Source organism: Phyllobates terribilis, unplaced genomic scaffold, assembly GCF_046119375.1.
Source record: "Phyllobates terribilis strain yellow unplaced genomic scaffold, ASM4611937v1 Scaffold_3__8_contigs__length_932513732, whole genome shotgun sequence".
Taxonomy (NCBI): Eukaryota; Metazoa; Chordata; class Amphibia; order Anura; family Dendrobatidae; genus Phyllobates; species Phyllobates terribilis.
Genome location: NW_027362763.1, coordinates 291,342,363 through 291,358,612, shown reverse-complemented (window position 1 = coordinate 291,358,612; position 16,250 = coordinate 291,342,363).

Sequence of the window (16,250 nt, the reverse complement as noted above, 5' to 3'; positions counted from 1 at the left end):
GTCAAGTTGAGCCAGTTCAAAATAGCGGTTCTCTCCGCAGAGGATAGAAACAGACAGCATCAGGGATGGAGAGGGTTTACTTTTGTCTAGGGCGACCTCTCTGAGCGATCCTAGACACAGGCGTTTCCCGACCTCTCAGGGCAGGAACGGATCCGGTGCTCCTTACTGCCACAGTAGAAACAGCTCCCCTCGGCACGACGTAAGTCTTGATGGGTCTTGACCATCTTGGTCTGGTCGACCTGCATAGGCTCAGGTGAGTGTGCCTGGGGAGTAACAGGGGGAGTGACGGGTCTCTGGAAGGTAGGGACCAGACGTGGAATCCTCCTCTCACGGGTGACCTCCCTAGCGCGCTCCTGGAACCGGATGTCAATCCGGGTGGCAAGTGTAATCAAGTCGTCGAGAGTGGTAGGAATGTCCCGACCGGCGAGTTCATCTTTAATACGGCCGGACAGACCCTCCCAGAAGACGGACACCAGAGCGTCGTTATCCCAGGCCAGCTCCGAAGCAAGGGTACGGAACCGTATGGCATATTGGCCCACGGTGAGACTCCCTTGACGGAGGCGTAGCAGAGATGAGGCGGATGAGGTCTTCCGTCCGGGTTCGTCGAAGACCTTCCGGAAAGCCGTGAGAAAGGCTGGCAGGTCGGACACCAGAGGGTCTCCTCTCTCCCATAGAGGATTTAGCCAAGCCAGTGCCTCTCCCGTGAGATGGGACATGATGAAGGCTACTTTGGCCCGGTCGGAATTAAACTGGTGGGACTGGTGTTCAAAGTGCAGGGTGCACTGGTTAATGAAGCCCCGAGCTTGAGCGGAGTCGCCTCCGAAGCGAGGAGGTGCAGAAAGCTGGATTCCAGAGCAGGATACTATGGTATTGGTGGGCAGCGGAGCAGCCGGGCTGCGAGTCATGACACTAGCGGTGGTTGCTGGTGGGGCAGTCAAAGTGTCCAGGCGAGTATTGACATTCCGCAGGTGACCCAGGATGGACTCCTGTTGGGACCTCTGTCGGGACAGTTCATGACAAAGGTCCGAGAGCGAGGGAGCTTGGGTGCCACCGGGTTCCATGGCCCGAGCAAACTGTAACGGGTCTGGGAGGCGGAACCTCTGAGCAACTTATACAAGGGGGCAGTCCTTGTAAGGAAGCGGGTGGCGACCAGGGAAGACAGGCAGGTGGTCACAGCAGGTGACCGGGACAGTCTATGGGTAAACGGGCAGGAGGTCACAGCAAGTGACCGGGACAGTCTCTGGGTAAAACGGGCAGTAGGTCACGGCAAGTGACCGGGGCAGTCTCTGGGTAAACGGGCAGGAGGTCACGGCAAGTGACCGGAGCAGTCTATGGGTAAACGGGCAGGAGGTCACGGCAAGTGACGGGGCAGTCTCTGGGTAAACGGGCAGGTACGACCTGTGACGGCAGAGCCTCCAGGTAGGCTAGCAGGCAGATGGCAGATGAGTGCTCCCAGGTGAGCAGGCGAGAGTCTCAGGATAAGCAGGTGGTCACAGCATGTGACGGCGGAGCCTCCAGGTAGGCTAACAGGCAGGTAGCAGATGAGCGCTCCCAGGTGAGCGGGCAAGAGTCTCTGGACTGGCAGGTGGTCACAGCACGTGACGGCGGAGCCTCTAGGTAGGCTAACAGGCAGGTAGCAGATGAGCGCTCCCAGGTGAGCGGGCAAGAGTCTCTGGACTGGCAGGTGGTCACAGCACGTGACGGCGGAGCCTCTAGGTAGGCTAACAGGCAGGTAGCGGATGAGCGCTCCCAGGTGAGCGGGCAAGAGTCTCTGAACTGGCAGGTGGTCACGGCAAGTGACGGCGGAGCCTCCAGGTAGGCTATCAGGCAGGTAGCAGGTGAGCGCTCCCAGGTGAGCGGGCAAGCTGGTCCATAGACAGACTGACAGGTGTCGGAAGGCAGACCGTCGGACCTCAGGCTAGCAAGCAGGAAAGCGGATGACAGACAGGAATCAGGCAGTAAACTGGCAGGAGACTGGCAGGTAACTGGCAGGTAACTGGAAACGGGACCTGAGGGCTGAAGCAGAGTAGTGAACAGTGCAACAACATTGATCGGGCACCTCCATTATGGAGGAGGTGCCTTATATATGGAGGGATCCTCCGGCCATTGGCCGGGGACTCCTTAGGGCGACGCGCGCGGCCCCTTTAAGAGAGGGGGAGCGCGCGCGCCCTAAGCACAGTGACCGGGGGAGAGCGGGCGCTGCAGGCAGAGCGGGAGGAAGCCGCCGGGCACGGAGCAGAGAGGTGAGGGGAACAGCGTCCCTGCCTAGCAGGAGGCAGGGACGCCGACGCTACAGCCACCAATAGAGATAAATAACTAAAAAATGTCTACACACTTATTAAGTCCAAAGACAGAAACACAATACACAAATACCCTGCAATAAATAAATAAACTGCAATAGTGCATGAAAATAATAAAGGGTACTTAGTTAACATAATTTTGATTAAAATTATGCGAAAGCCATCCCACCTCGTCACGGCGACCCTTATGGGACAGTCCTAACACTAATATTTAAAACCTTACCGTTTGTCAAGTGACATGCATGTGGATAAGGGCTGAGAGACTGAAACCAACTAGTGGACACAGAAACCTGGGAAGCAAGATGAATAAACTTTCCAGCTCAAGGAAAGGGTGGCCACACCCTTATATGCACTTGTTCGCATGAGACTGAAAAATCCTGAAGAACTGAACTGTAATGTAAATTGGTGTGCATGCAGCATGTAAGAGCATGTTCACACATGGCCATTATTTATTTATTGCAGGGTATTTGTGCTTTGTGTTTCTGTCTTTGTTTTTTTTTCTGTTTAATGGTCATGTGTGAACATGCTCTTACATGCTGCATGCACACCAATTTACATTCCAGTTCAGTTCTTCAGGTTTTTACACTTATTAAATCCCAGATGTTCCAGTGTCACGTCCGTATTTCTCCTCACTGATCTTCTTACCTGTCTGCATCAATGATGTCCAGTATATCTCACCTGACCGCTTCAGTAAATCACTGGCCTTGTTCTGTATACTGCTGGACCAGTAATAGTTTGCTGGAATGTGGGGATTAATTATTCGAGAGCTCATTTTTTTTGTTATTTCATCACTATTGGTGGCTGTGGTCAAAGTTTTGAATATGTGAAAAACGTCTTTAAAGAGAACCCGTCAGCTCCCATGACGTCTAATCTACTACATAATTGCATTCCTCCATGATATAACAGTCCTGCGACATTTTTCTAAGATTTCTACACTATATCATATCACTGTTATACCTACTATAAATTTATGAAACAGTTGACAACTGGGTGTTACTAGCTGGGAGGGTGTCTGTATGCAGTCTGACACTATCCAAGCAGTGCTAATTATATAAGGAGACACCGCTTTCCAACATCCAGTGAATGGGAATCATGTATACACCGATGTGCATCTCTCTGCAGGAACACAGATCATAATTCGCCTTGACCTTTTATCAACACCTAAGTTACACCCACACCCCCCCACTTGATGACTTCACGTGGCCCGGGTTTGTTGGATGTTCTTAGCCTTCAGGATTTTATGAAATTCCCAATAAGAACAATATCTTAATTCCTGACGAAGTTCGAGATCACTGTCATATTTTTTATCAGGATTTTACTTTTGATTAGATAGTAAACATGTCATGGCTGGTGTCAGCGATCTGAGTGATTAGATTTGATTGATTTGGGGCTTATAGGAAGGTAACACAGTTGCAAAAAAATATGCATATTCTTCACCGATTAGTCCTGAAGTCGAAAATGTATGTCCCATCAATATCAGATCTGTACAAACCCCAATATTCATAACTTTCCACCGGAGCCCAACTGTCTATTGTAAATGTCTCATTTCCTGTTTCTCTTCCTCTTCAATCTATAAATCTCAGTCTTCCGCACAATAGGCATCCTGCTTGGCACTACAGGGGTCTTCTGCTTCAAAAGAAGTTTGAAGCTGGAGCTTCATGCATTTTAATTAGGAATCCTCACTACACCATATGTTAACTGTGCAATTCTACTTCAAAAGAGATTTAGAATGTCAGATCTTTTTCCTACTGGAAATTTTGTGTGAGAGAAGGGAAGAAAGGAAATGCCCCTTTCCTGGAGATGTCTATGGATCTTAATGTTTTCTATGACACCTCCCCCTTTTTGAGGTTGCATGGGAGGCTGATTTATATATTGCCCCACAAGCCCACCTTACGGCCCACCCTTCCTGAATCCCACAGTACCCTCTACTTCTGGGATTCAGAGATGCCTTCTCCGTGAGGTCACTCAGCACCGCTAGATAGGTCTGAGACTCCTGGCTAGAGGAAGCCAGAAATGACGCTAAGGCCCCAACCTCACATTAATCCTCCGGTACATGCTCTAGTCAGTAACTTGTCCTGTTATCCCGCTGGCTGAGGGTCCAGAAAGCTGTGCATTACCTGCAGGCCCAGCATCAGCACCCAGCGCACCCGGGCAAGTGCCGGGGCCTTGAGCAGACGGGGGGGCCCACTCGCCGTTGGACACCCCGGCACGCTATGGAACCCGTGAGCGGAGGAGTGCATAGCCAGCGCCCACACCTGCTCCCCGCTTGCTCAGGGCCCCGGCACAATACTTACCTCTCCCCGTGCCTCCGCAGCAGGTCCTGTATCTTTCGCGGCTGCTGCACTGTGACGTCTCAGGTCAGAGGAAGCGGTGACATCTTTCCACCGCACCCTCTGCTGAGCAGTCACAGCGCAGAGCGGGAAGAGGGCGACGTGGCTGAGCAGTCCGGAGCAGTGGCAGCAGGTGAGAAGAGGGGAGGTGAGTATTTGATTTTTTAAATTTTTTTTTATGTAAAGAGACATGGGACATTATATGGGGCACCTGCATGGGGCATTATATGGGGCACCTGCATGAGGCATTATATGGGGGCCCGAGAGGCATGGGGCATTATATGGGGGCCCAGGAGGCATGGGGCATTATATGGGGGCCCAGCCTGCATGGGGCATTATATGGGGGTGTAGCATGCATGGGGCATTATATGGGGGCCCAGGAGGCATGGGGCATTATATGGGGGCACAGGTGGCATGGGGCATGATATGGGGGCCCAGGAGGCATGAGGCATGATATGGGGGCCCAGTCTGCATGAGGCATTATATGGGTGCCCAGGAGGCATGGGGCATTATATGGGGGCCCAGGAGGCATGGGGCATGATATGGGGGCCCAGCCTGCATGGGACATTATATGGGGCCCAGGAGGCATGGGGCATTATATGGGGGCCCAGGAAGCATGGGGCATTATATAGAGCACAGCTGGCATGGGGAATTATATGGGGGTACAGCCTGCATGGAGCATTATATGGGGGTACAGCCTGCATGGAGCATTATATGGGGGCCAGTATTCTGTATGGAGCATTATATGGGGGCCAATATTCTGTATGGAGCGTTATATGGGGGCCAGTATTCTATATGGAGCGTTATCTGGGGGTCAGTATTCTGTATGGAGCGTTATATGGGGACCAGTATTCTGTATGGAGCATTATTTGGGGGCCAGTATTCTGCATGGAGCATTTTATGGTGGCCAGTATCCTGTATGGAGCATTATATGGGGTCAATTATTCTGTATGGAGCATTATATGGGGTCCATTATTCTGTATGGTGCATTATATGGGGCCCATAATACTGTATGGAAGACTTAGTGGTGCCCATAATACTGTATGGAGGACTTAGTTGTGCCCATAATACTGTATGGAGGACTATACTGTCCGGTCTGCACTGTGCACTGTGAGGATTCGCCGGTTTCTGAGCTATTGTAGAATTTACAATAGATATCACTCATGTAATGTAAGAAGTGAAATCTTTGGCACTGTACTATATCCATTTTTCTCTGCGGTATCCATGCATCATGAATCGTGGTATATGTTAAAGGGGCCCACTGAGACTTTTTCGCCCAGGGCTCACAAAAACCTGGAGCCGGCCCTGGTTACCTGCTTTCTGGACTCTCGGACTGTGGGTGACAGCGGCTATGCAGGCTGTCTTCCCTGGGGATAACAACATTTTCCCATTGTCTGACAGGCTGTGGGCCCAACTTTCCCACCACCCTGACCGACTGTGAATACTACATTTCTGCCTCTCTGACAGGGTGTGGGACACACCTTCCCTCCACCCTGACCGACTGGAGATCTTGCTTTCCGATCACCCTGATAGGTTATGGGACACTCCTTACCACCATCCTGACAGACACGGGGTACAATTTCCCTACCCCTCTGACGGGCTATGGGTACCTATTTCCCATCATACTGACAGACGGTGGGACACACTTTTCCCTCACCCAGTTGTTGGACATACCTTCCCACCCCCTGGACAGACTGGGGATAAGATTGTCCCTGCCCCCCTTCTTACCTCAGGAGCTGTGCTAATTATGGGGTAGCTACCACTGGCCATGTCACTGTCTGTTGTGACACTGGTCAGCTGCATGCGACCACCTTCCTTATGATCTCCGTGCTTCTCCACATCCTCCCCGGTTACCTTCGGAGCAGTGCTCATCATGAGGCAGCTACCATCGGCCATGTCACCTTCCGTCATGACATTGGTTGGCTGCACTCGACCACCTTCCTTATGATACCCGTGCTTCTCCTCATCCTCCCCTGTTACCTCAGAAGTTGCATTAATAATGGGGCAGCTACCACCGGCCATGTCAACGTCCGTCGTGACACTGGTCAGCAGCACGGGACCACCTGCTTCATGATCTCCGTGCCTGTCCCCATCGCCCTTAGCACTTATACTGGCTCCTTTTAGGAGATTCTCAGTAATATCACCATGCAGCATGACATGGCTGAGTTCTCCTTTACCACAAAACACATTTGCATTACGAATGACATTGATAGAATCGACAGTTGCATCACATGACATATCCAATCTGGGAGGGTTGCCAGTGATGTATTGGCAAACAATCGTCCAAGATCAGTTTCCAATAAAACGTTTATGGGGAGGTCCTCGGACACCCGCACTTCCCTTAACCCCCCCCCCTAATCCAGGAAAACCTGGGCCATCGCTAAGGTACGGCGAACGCACCCAAACCCAGTGACAGGGTCTTCCCAAGGATGAGTTGTTCTGGTAACACAAAGGGTGGATGAGGGTTCGTTCTGGGCTGGTGTCCTTGAACCCAACAGTAACGGTCTTGCCCACAGTAACCAATTGCAAATTCGGTCGCTGGTATAGCACTGGCAGGAGTCAGATGCAGGTGGGGTGCTGGAAGATAGGGCTGGACCACCTGAAGACCGGCTGGCAGGGGCACTGGGGGTGGTTGTCAGCTTACACCCTTTTCAGATGGCGACGGCCAACTTCCGTACCTCCGGTGTATGATTGGCCTGAAAAGCATCTGCGATCTGTGCTGCTTTAGCAGCCTCCTTTGGCTCCTGGTCCAGTTCGAACTGTGACATCTCCACAGGGCAAAGCTGAAGAAACTGGTCCTTCACTATAAGGTCCATTGGTTCCTCGAAGGTGGTGACTGACAGTCCTTGGATCCACTGCTCAAAGTTGGTTCTGAGCCCGTCCACCACAACACTATAGCTGTCATGTGGTCCACGCTGTAGGGCCTGGCACTTTTTTCGGTACACCTCAGGAGTCAGCTGGCATTTTTATCAGGGCCTGTTTGGTGGCCTCATAGCCTCCGTCTTGGTCTCGAGGGAGAGAGGCGAACACCTCCAGAGCTTTGCCTCGGAGCCCTGGGGTTAAATATCATGCCAACTGGTCCGCAGGCAGCTGGTACTGTCTGCAGGCTTTTTCATACTCCTGCAGAAATATGTCCAAGTCCCCATCCTTGTCCATGACAGGAAAATGCTTAGGACGGGGTTTAAAGCAGTTGGCATTGCTGGACTCACAGCTCGATGGGGAAGATCTCTGCATTTGGATTAGGGCTAACTCCAGCTGGTACTTATGCTCGGCTTGACGCTCACCTTTCTCAGCCTCTCGGTCGGCTCTCTCAGCCTCTTGGTATTGCGGAATCAGGTTCAGACACCCCTGACGATCGTCTGCACCAAATTGCTATAAGGCCATCTGAAGGTTGGGGTCCACACTAACCTGGTTGCGGTTATGGCGGGCATTCACAGGTGGGACCTCTGCAGCAGCACCGCCTGCGCTTTGGTTGGCCTCCCTTTCCTCTATGGATCTTAATGTTTTTTATGACACAGAGTCATATGGTTACGTTTATAACTGTGCAAGGTTTATTATTTTACAGTGTTTGCAGACTTGGCATATTACATATTGTATCTGAGGCAAAGCACTCAATGACAAATACAAACAATAGAGGGTGTTGCACATAGACGTTTGTTATTTCTACATTCACGTCCCTCCCTTTGTCAATCGCCTGCTGTGTACAGACATAAAGACACATGATTTCTCTCTTGGACTTATTTCCTTGTTTTGTAGAATTTGCCACAGCACTAGGGAGGGACTGACAATGTGAAAAGTCATAGAGGCCTGAAGTCAGGACACCTCAGATAATAGATAAAACAACTAATTTCAGGTAGTAAAATCCTTAATCATGTTACCATACAATAGGAAGGGTTGGTACATACAGTTGAAACCAGAAGTTTACCTACACTATATAAAAAGACACATATGCATGTTTTTCTCAATATCTGACATGAAATCAGAATAAATCTTTCCCGTTTTAGGTCAATTAGGATTACCATAATTTTTAATATTTGTCAAATGCCAGAATAATGAGAGAGAGAGAATGTTTTAAGGCATTTTTACTATTTATTGCAAAGTCAAAAGTTTATATTCACTAAGATTACTATGCCTTTAAACAATTCTGGACGGCCCATATGATGATGTCATGTGTATGGAAGCTTCTGATAGATTTTTTTGGCAACATCTGAGTTAATTAGAGACACACCTGTGGATGTATTTTAATGTACACCTGAAACACATTGCTTCTTTGTGTAGCATCATGGGAAAGTCTAAAGAAATCAGCCAAGATATCAGGGAAAATTGTGGACTTGCACAAGTCTGGCTCATCCTGGGGTACAATTTCAAGATACCTGAAGGTGCCTCGTTCATCTGTACAAATAATTATACGCAAGTACAAACAAGATGGGAATGTCCAGCCATCATACCCAGGAAGGAGACGCGTTCTGTGTCCCAGAGATGAACATGCTTTGGTCCGACATGTGCACATCAACCCAAGGACAAAAGCAAAAGACCTTGTGAAGATGTTGTCGGAAGCTGGTAAGATTGTGTCAATAACCACAGTGAAACGAGTACTGTATCAACATGGGCTGAAAGGCCACTCTGCCTGGAAGAAGCTATTACTGCAAAAGAAACATAAAAAAGCCAGACTAATGTTTTCAAATGCACACAGGAATAAAGACCTTAATTTTTGGAGACATGTCCTGTGGTCTGATGAAACTAAAATTGTACTTTTTGAGCATAATGACCATCATTACGTTTGGAGGAAAAAGGGAGAAGCTTGGAAGCTTAAGAACATCATCCCAACTGTGAAACACGGGGGTGGCAGCATCATGTTGTGGGGTTGTTTTGCTGCAGGGGGGACTGGTGTACTTCACAAAATAGATGGCATCATGAGAAAAGAAGATTATGTGGCAATACTGAAGCAACATCTCAATACATCAGTCAGGAAGTTAAAGCTTGGGCAGAAATGGGTCTTCCAAATGGACAATGACCCGAAGCATACTGCCAAAATGGTAACAAAGTGGCTTAAAGATAACAAAGTCAATGTTTTGGAGTGGCCATCACAAAGCCCTGATCTCAATCCTATTGAAAATATATGGGCAAAGCTGAAAAGGCAGGTGCTAGAAAGGCGACCTACGAACCTGGATCAGTTACACTAGTTTTGTCAAGAGGAATGGGCCCAAATTCCGACCAACTATTGTGAGAAGCTTGTGGAAGGATATCCCAAACGTTTGACCCAAGTCATTCAGTTTAAGGGCAATGGTACCAAATATTATTGAAATGTATGTAAACTTTTGACTTTGCAGTAAGTAATAAACATGCCTTAAAACATTCTCTCTCTCATTATTCTGGTATTTGGCAAATATTAAACATTATGGTAATCCTAATTGACCTAAAACAGGAAAGGTTTATTCTGATTTCATGTCAGATATTGAGAAAAACATGCATATGTGTCTTTTTATACAGTGTATGTAAACTTCTGGTTTCAACTGTATATAGAGCAGAATCCTGTTTTCACATTTGATGCCTAATTAACAATTAATCAGATTAACCCCTTCACATGCATAGAAAACAAAATATGATAATACTGACAAGTACAAGTGAGATATAATGTACAAAAATATACAATATGTGAATGGTGCACCTACAATAAAATAGACAAATATACAAAACAAGATACAAAAGATGCATCATATATACAACACTGCAATGATTGTACAAAACCCAAAACATAAGGAAATGCATTTGACGCGCCCCCCTAGGCCAGTGCTGTTAGGGATACCCGGAGCCGGATCAGATGGGGGTTGTAGTCTCCGAGTGGCTGTGACCCGGTCCGTGCCCAGGGTGTCAAACTCAGTGTGTGGCAGTCCTACAGATGTTATTAGAGTTCTTTGTGTCGACTACGCCACCCGTTGATTTGCGGTCAAAAGGCCGCCGCTGCAGCAGGGTCCGCTGAGGCTGTTGGTATGTGTGCAGCTTTGGTAGTATAACCCCCAACGGGAGGGGTATAGCCTCAGGGGGTCAGCCGTGGAGGATGGTGGTTGTGAAGGTGCAGCAAGGAGACTCAGAGGCATAAAATGCAGTTCCAGGGTTTTACTTACTGGTGTTGCTCGGGTCACTGTGTACAGCAGTGACCACCCAAGCCGTGCTGCGTCCACCAGGTCCTGGACTCAGTCAACTCCCGGGCAATTCTTGAGTATGGTCCTGAGCTCCTTTCTGACTCTCCCTTCTTCTGGCCGTTCCCACCAGGGATCCACTTTTGGCCGGCTCCCTCGGGTCTCTTGGTGGTCAAGCCTCCTCTGGGCTCCCTGACCCTATGCTTGGTATGCCTTTCTAGTGGATTTGGTGAGGGTCGTGGCAGATCCTGCCCACGACCTCCGGTTCCTGGCTAAGGTGTGCTGTAGCCTCTGCCAGCTTGGGATCCGGTACCCTTTTGCCGACCCTTCACCCTTTTGTCCTTATTTTGGGATCTTGGGGTCCCCTCTGCGCCTCTGGGTCTCTCTTCCTTCTCCTCTGCTCTGCTTCTCAGGCTCTCAGACAGACTGTCTGACTGGCTGACTGACAACTGACTGACCCTGATCTAAGATGGTGCCCACCTTATATACTCCCTCTATGTGTGAGCTCAGGTGACCAGCACCCAATGAGCTCCTAGCTTTACCCAGGCTGCTCCCCCTATCTGCCCCTACACTACTGGGATGTTCCACCCCCCTCCCACTCCAGCCAGAAACAGACACTGTCGTACCTGCACATTTCTCTAGTGGGAGTACCATCGGTCTGTTCCCCGGAAATGGGATGTGTGTAGTGCATGCAGCTAACTGAGCTCAGTTCCACACCCCATCCTTACCCGGGAGTGGAATACCACACCTCTGGCTTGAGGCGTAATACCCCTGTAGCAGCCGAGTCCTCAGGGTGCTACACATTATGTATACAATATACAGAATATATGCAGAATTCAAGGTATATGGTATATTATATTTTAAATTTTATGTTGTTATTGCTATTGCAGAAACATATACGCTTGCTTTCAACCAAGACAAATGCATTCACCAGGAAATGTCATTTTAACATTTTACAACCTTATCTGGCCATGTGGTGTGTGACACATCATCAAACTCATCCTGTTTCATTTATGATGGTGGGACTCTGAAAGTCACAAAGCCTATTTTTATAGGTCATCAGTCGGCCCTCGCTATTGTTAGAGAGCCATCAGCCAGCTATGCTTTGTTGTTCCCATTATTAACGAGTGGGTCTCCTATACTGTTATTGCGTATTCAGTGACGGCAAGGGCTGCCAAAAATTTGGACGCAACCCAATATCCCTTTGAAGAGACATAGAGGAGGGTCTCAGTAAAAAAAAAAATGTTCCCATTATAAAGGAGCGGGTCTCCAATAGTGGTAATGCCCATGCTATGACTGTAAGGGCTGCCAAAATTTGAGAAACACCCCACTAACAATTTAAAGACACATAGAGCTGGGCCAAAGTAATGACATGTTCCCATTGGAAAGGAGAGGGTCTGCTATACAGTTATAGGGTATGCAGTATGTCCAACGGCTCCCAAAATTTAGGAAAAACCCCACTAACAATTTAAAGACACATAGAGCTGTGCCACAGTAACGAGTATGACATGTCCCATTAGAAAGGAGAGGGTCTGCTATTCAGTTATAGGGTGCACAGTGAGTCCAACGGCTGCCAAAATTTAGGAAAAACCCCAATAACAGTTTAAAGACACATAGAGGTGGGCCTCAGTAACGACATATTCCCATTAGAAAGGAGCGGGTCTCCCATACTGTTTGCCTATGCAGTGACTGCAATGGCTGTCAAAAATTTGGAGGCACTCCAATGCCCCTTGCAAGAGACGTAGAGGTCAGAGGGCCTCCTGAAAACAATGTTCCCATTATTAGTAAGTGTGTCTCCCATACTATTTGCCTATGCAGTGAATGCAATGGCTGCCAAAAATTTGGAGGAACTCCAATGTCCCTTGCAAGTGACGGAGATATGTTGATATGGTACATATGGTGGTGATATGGTGGTGGAGGATGAGGATGCGGAGAAGGAGGAGGACAAAAGCAAATAGACAAAATCAGGAAGCGTATACCCATGTCTGGGTGTGAAGACCTCCCAAAAAAAGCCACTGTATTTGAGTTTATGTTACGCTGCTGTCATTCGGTGGTGTTGAGACGTCTGGTCCAGCCCTTGTTCAAGAGTCAGCCTGTCAGCATTTTCAGCTGACAGGCAGATGCGCCTATCAGTTCTAATTCCACCAGCGGAACTAAAAACCCGCTCTGACAAAACGCTACCGGCAACTCAGACCAGGACCTCCAAGGCGTAGAGAGCCAGTTCATGCTACGTGTCCAGCTTGGATACCCAATAATTATAAGGCACAGAGGAATCACGGAGGACGTTTGTACGGTCAGTAAGGTACTCCCTCACCATCTTCCGAAACTTTGCACTCCTTGTGAGAGTACCCCGCACATCAGAGCTTGTGCAATGGGACGGTCTGAGAAAACTGTCCCAGAACTTTGACAGTGTTCCCCTGCCTCTGATGGATTGAAGTTGTGTCTCTCTCGCCTGTACTCCTTGGTTGTCCAACGAACTGTGAACTCTGCTGTCAGCGTTTTCAGATGGGAATTTTTAAAATAATTCCGCAACAAGGGCCTTCTTGTACAGCCCCATTTTAGTAGGACTGTCCTGCGCAGGAATAAGAGACAGAAAGTTCTACTTGTAGTGGGGATCCAACCAATAATGACTGTCACCCAAAATTTGGACAACGCGAGGGTCACGAGAAAGGCAGCGTAACACAAACTCAGCCATGTGTGCCAGACTGCAAAGAGGCAAGATCACCAAGAGGATGACTGACCATGCTCTCCTTCTCCTCCTCCTCTTTGTCCTCTGGCCATCCACTCTGAACAGACGGTATGACAGCTGTGCAGGTAGTACCGTCTATAGTGCATGAAACTAGCTCCTGTCCTTCCTCCTCCTCCTCCTCTTCCTCATTGTCACCCAATCCACGTTGGGATGAGATGAGGCTGGGCTGTGTGGAATCACCCTGTATGGTTCCTTGCTCCATCTCATTGTGCTCTGCCTGTAATGCATCCTCTTTAATTGTGAGCCGAGAGCGTTTCAGAAGACAGAGAAGCGGGATGGTGATGCTAATTATGGCGTCATCGCCACTCACCATTTTGGTGGAGTCCTCAAAGTTTTGGATGATTGTACATATGTCTGACATTCATGTCCACTCCTGAGGTCTTATTTGTGGAGTCTGAACTGAATACCGACGGCCTTCTTGATGCTGGTAGTCAACAACTGCCCTCTTCTGCTCACAAATCCTTCACAACATCTACAATGTAGCGTTCCAATGCGTGGAGACATTGGAGATCAGTCAGGGCAGTGAAGGCTATAGCTGACTTTCTAAAATGGGCACACAGGTAGCGTACTTTGAAAAGCAGATCCGACAGATCCGAGTAGGTTTTGAGAAACCACTGAACCACGAGGTTAAGCATATGGGCCTGGCATGATACGTGTGTGAGCTCGCCTCAGAGCCACCACCAGGTTCCGACCATTGTCACACACCACCATGCCTGGCTATAGGGTCAGCGGTGTCAGTCACAGATCTGCCTGCTGTTTCAGAGCTGTCCACAACTCTTCAGCATTGTACACTTTGTCACCTAAACATATTAGCTTCAGTACAGCCTGTTGCCACTTGGCCAAGGCTGTGCTGCAGTGCTTCCAGCTTGCGACTGATGTGGTAATTTTGGAGATGGAGGCTGAAGAGGAGGAGGAGGAGGTGCAGGAGCTGTAGAATGTGGGGGCAACCTTGATTGACCCAGGGTCCGCAATCCTTGGTGTCGGGAGGACGTGTTCCGTCCCAAGGTCTGACTGGGTCCCGGCTTCCACTATATTAACCCAGTGTGCCGTCAGCGAGATGTACCGTCCCTGCCCACAAGCACTTGTCCATGTGTCCGTGGTTAGGTGGACTTTCCCAGTAACTGCATTGTTGAGGGCACGGCTAATGCTGTGGGACACGTGGTCGTGTAATGCGGGGACAGCACAGGAGAAATAGTGGCGGCTGGGGACCGAGTACCGAGGGACGGCTGCCACCATCAGGTTGCAGAAAGCTTCCGTCTCCACGAGGATAAAAGGCAACTTTTCAAGCTCGAACATTCGCAAAATGTGTGAGTTTAGTAGTGTAGCCTGTGGGGCATTGGCTGTGTATTTGCACTTGCGTTCCAAGGACTGGGGTAGGGACAACAGAATACTGCGCTGGGACAAGGACGTGGACGTGCTTGCTGATGGTGCTACTTGAGAGTGTGCAACGACAGGTGCAGGGTGAGAGGCATCTTGGAATGCGCCATGGACGGGATTGGGGTGCACGCACAACAGCGGAAGAAGCAGTGGTGTTACCCGCAGACACTGTTGCTGGACTCTGGGGTTCGGCCCACTTAGTAGGGTGCTTTGCTGCCATGTGCCTGATCATGCTGGTGGTGGTCAGGCTGCTAGTTTTGCTACCCCTGCTAATGCTGGACAGGCAGGTGGTGCAAATGGCCTTTTTGGGGTTATCTGCAGAGTCTTTAAAAAATAACCAGATTCGGGAAGACCTAACAGTTGTACTGGCAACTTCCGTCATGTTGGCGTTACGAGAAACTCTCGTCTCCGGCCACCACACTTCTTCCTGCCTGTTGTGATGCTACACCTCCCTCCCCCTGTGTGCTGCTGTCCTCGCTCTGTATGCCCCTCTGCCAGCTTGGGTCAGTTACTATATCATCCACCACCTCGTCTACCACTTCCGCACCCTGGTCCTCCTCCTGACTTTCTGGCAATTGTGTCTCATCATCATCCACCTCGTGCAACAGTAATTGCACTTTCCCACTGTCACCTTCATGTGACCGTGGCTGCTCCAATATTTGGGCATCGCTACACGCGTTCTCCTCTTGACTTGCTTGAAGCTGGCTGGGTGAGAGGCCCGAATCTACAAATGAAAAAAGTGAACAGCTCTTCTGAGTGTGCAAGTGTGGGATCAGTTGTCTCTGGGCACTCGGCATGGTGGAAGGAAGGAGGATCAGGGTGAGGAATATGCGGTCCAGACTCACGGATACTGACTTGACCGTGTGGAAGACAGGGTGGTGGTGGTGGTGGCAAAGTGACTGAAAGCATTATCTGCTCTCCAACCAACAACCTTTAGACACTGCTCTGGGTTCAATAGTGGTGCACTGCGGTCCCCTAGTAATTGGGACAGGAAAGTTGAGCGACAAGATGTGGGTGTTTGTTGTGGCACAATTTCAGCTTGCCCACGGCCATGTCCTCTGCATGCACCATCACGTCCACTTCCCTGTCCATTGCCATGCACCTTGCGCATTTTAAATGGGGGCAATATTTTCCACGTTCACGAGAAATGGCTGATTTTGGAACGCAGTTATATGTAATACGTCTACAGAGAACCACGATTTTAAATAGCAGGCCTGTAATTTACTAATATTATTCTACACAGAGACCTAGTGTGAATAGCTTGACCGACACACTGCAACAGAATGGAAATGGAAGAAATGGCTGATTTTGGAACACTCTTGTAGGTGATATGTCTGACAGAGAACCACGGTTT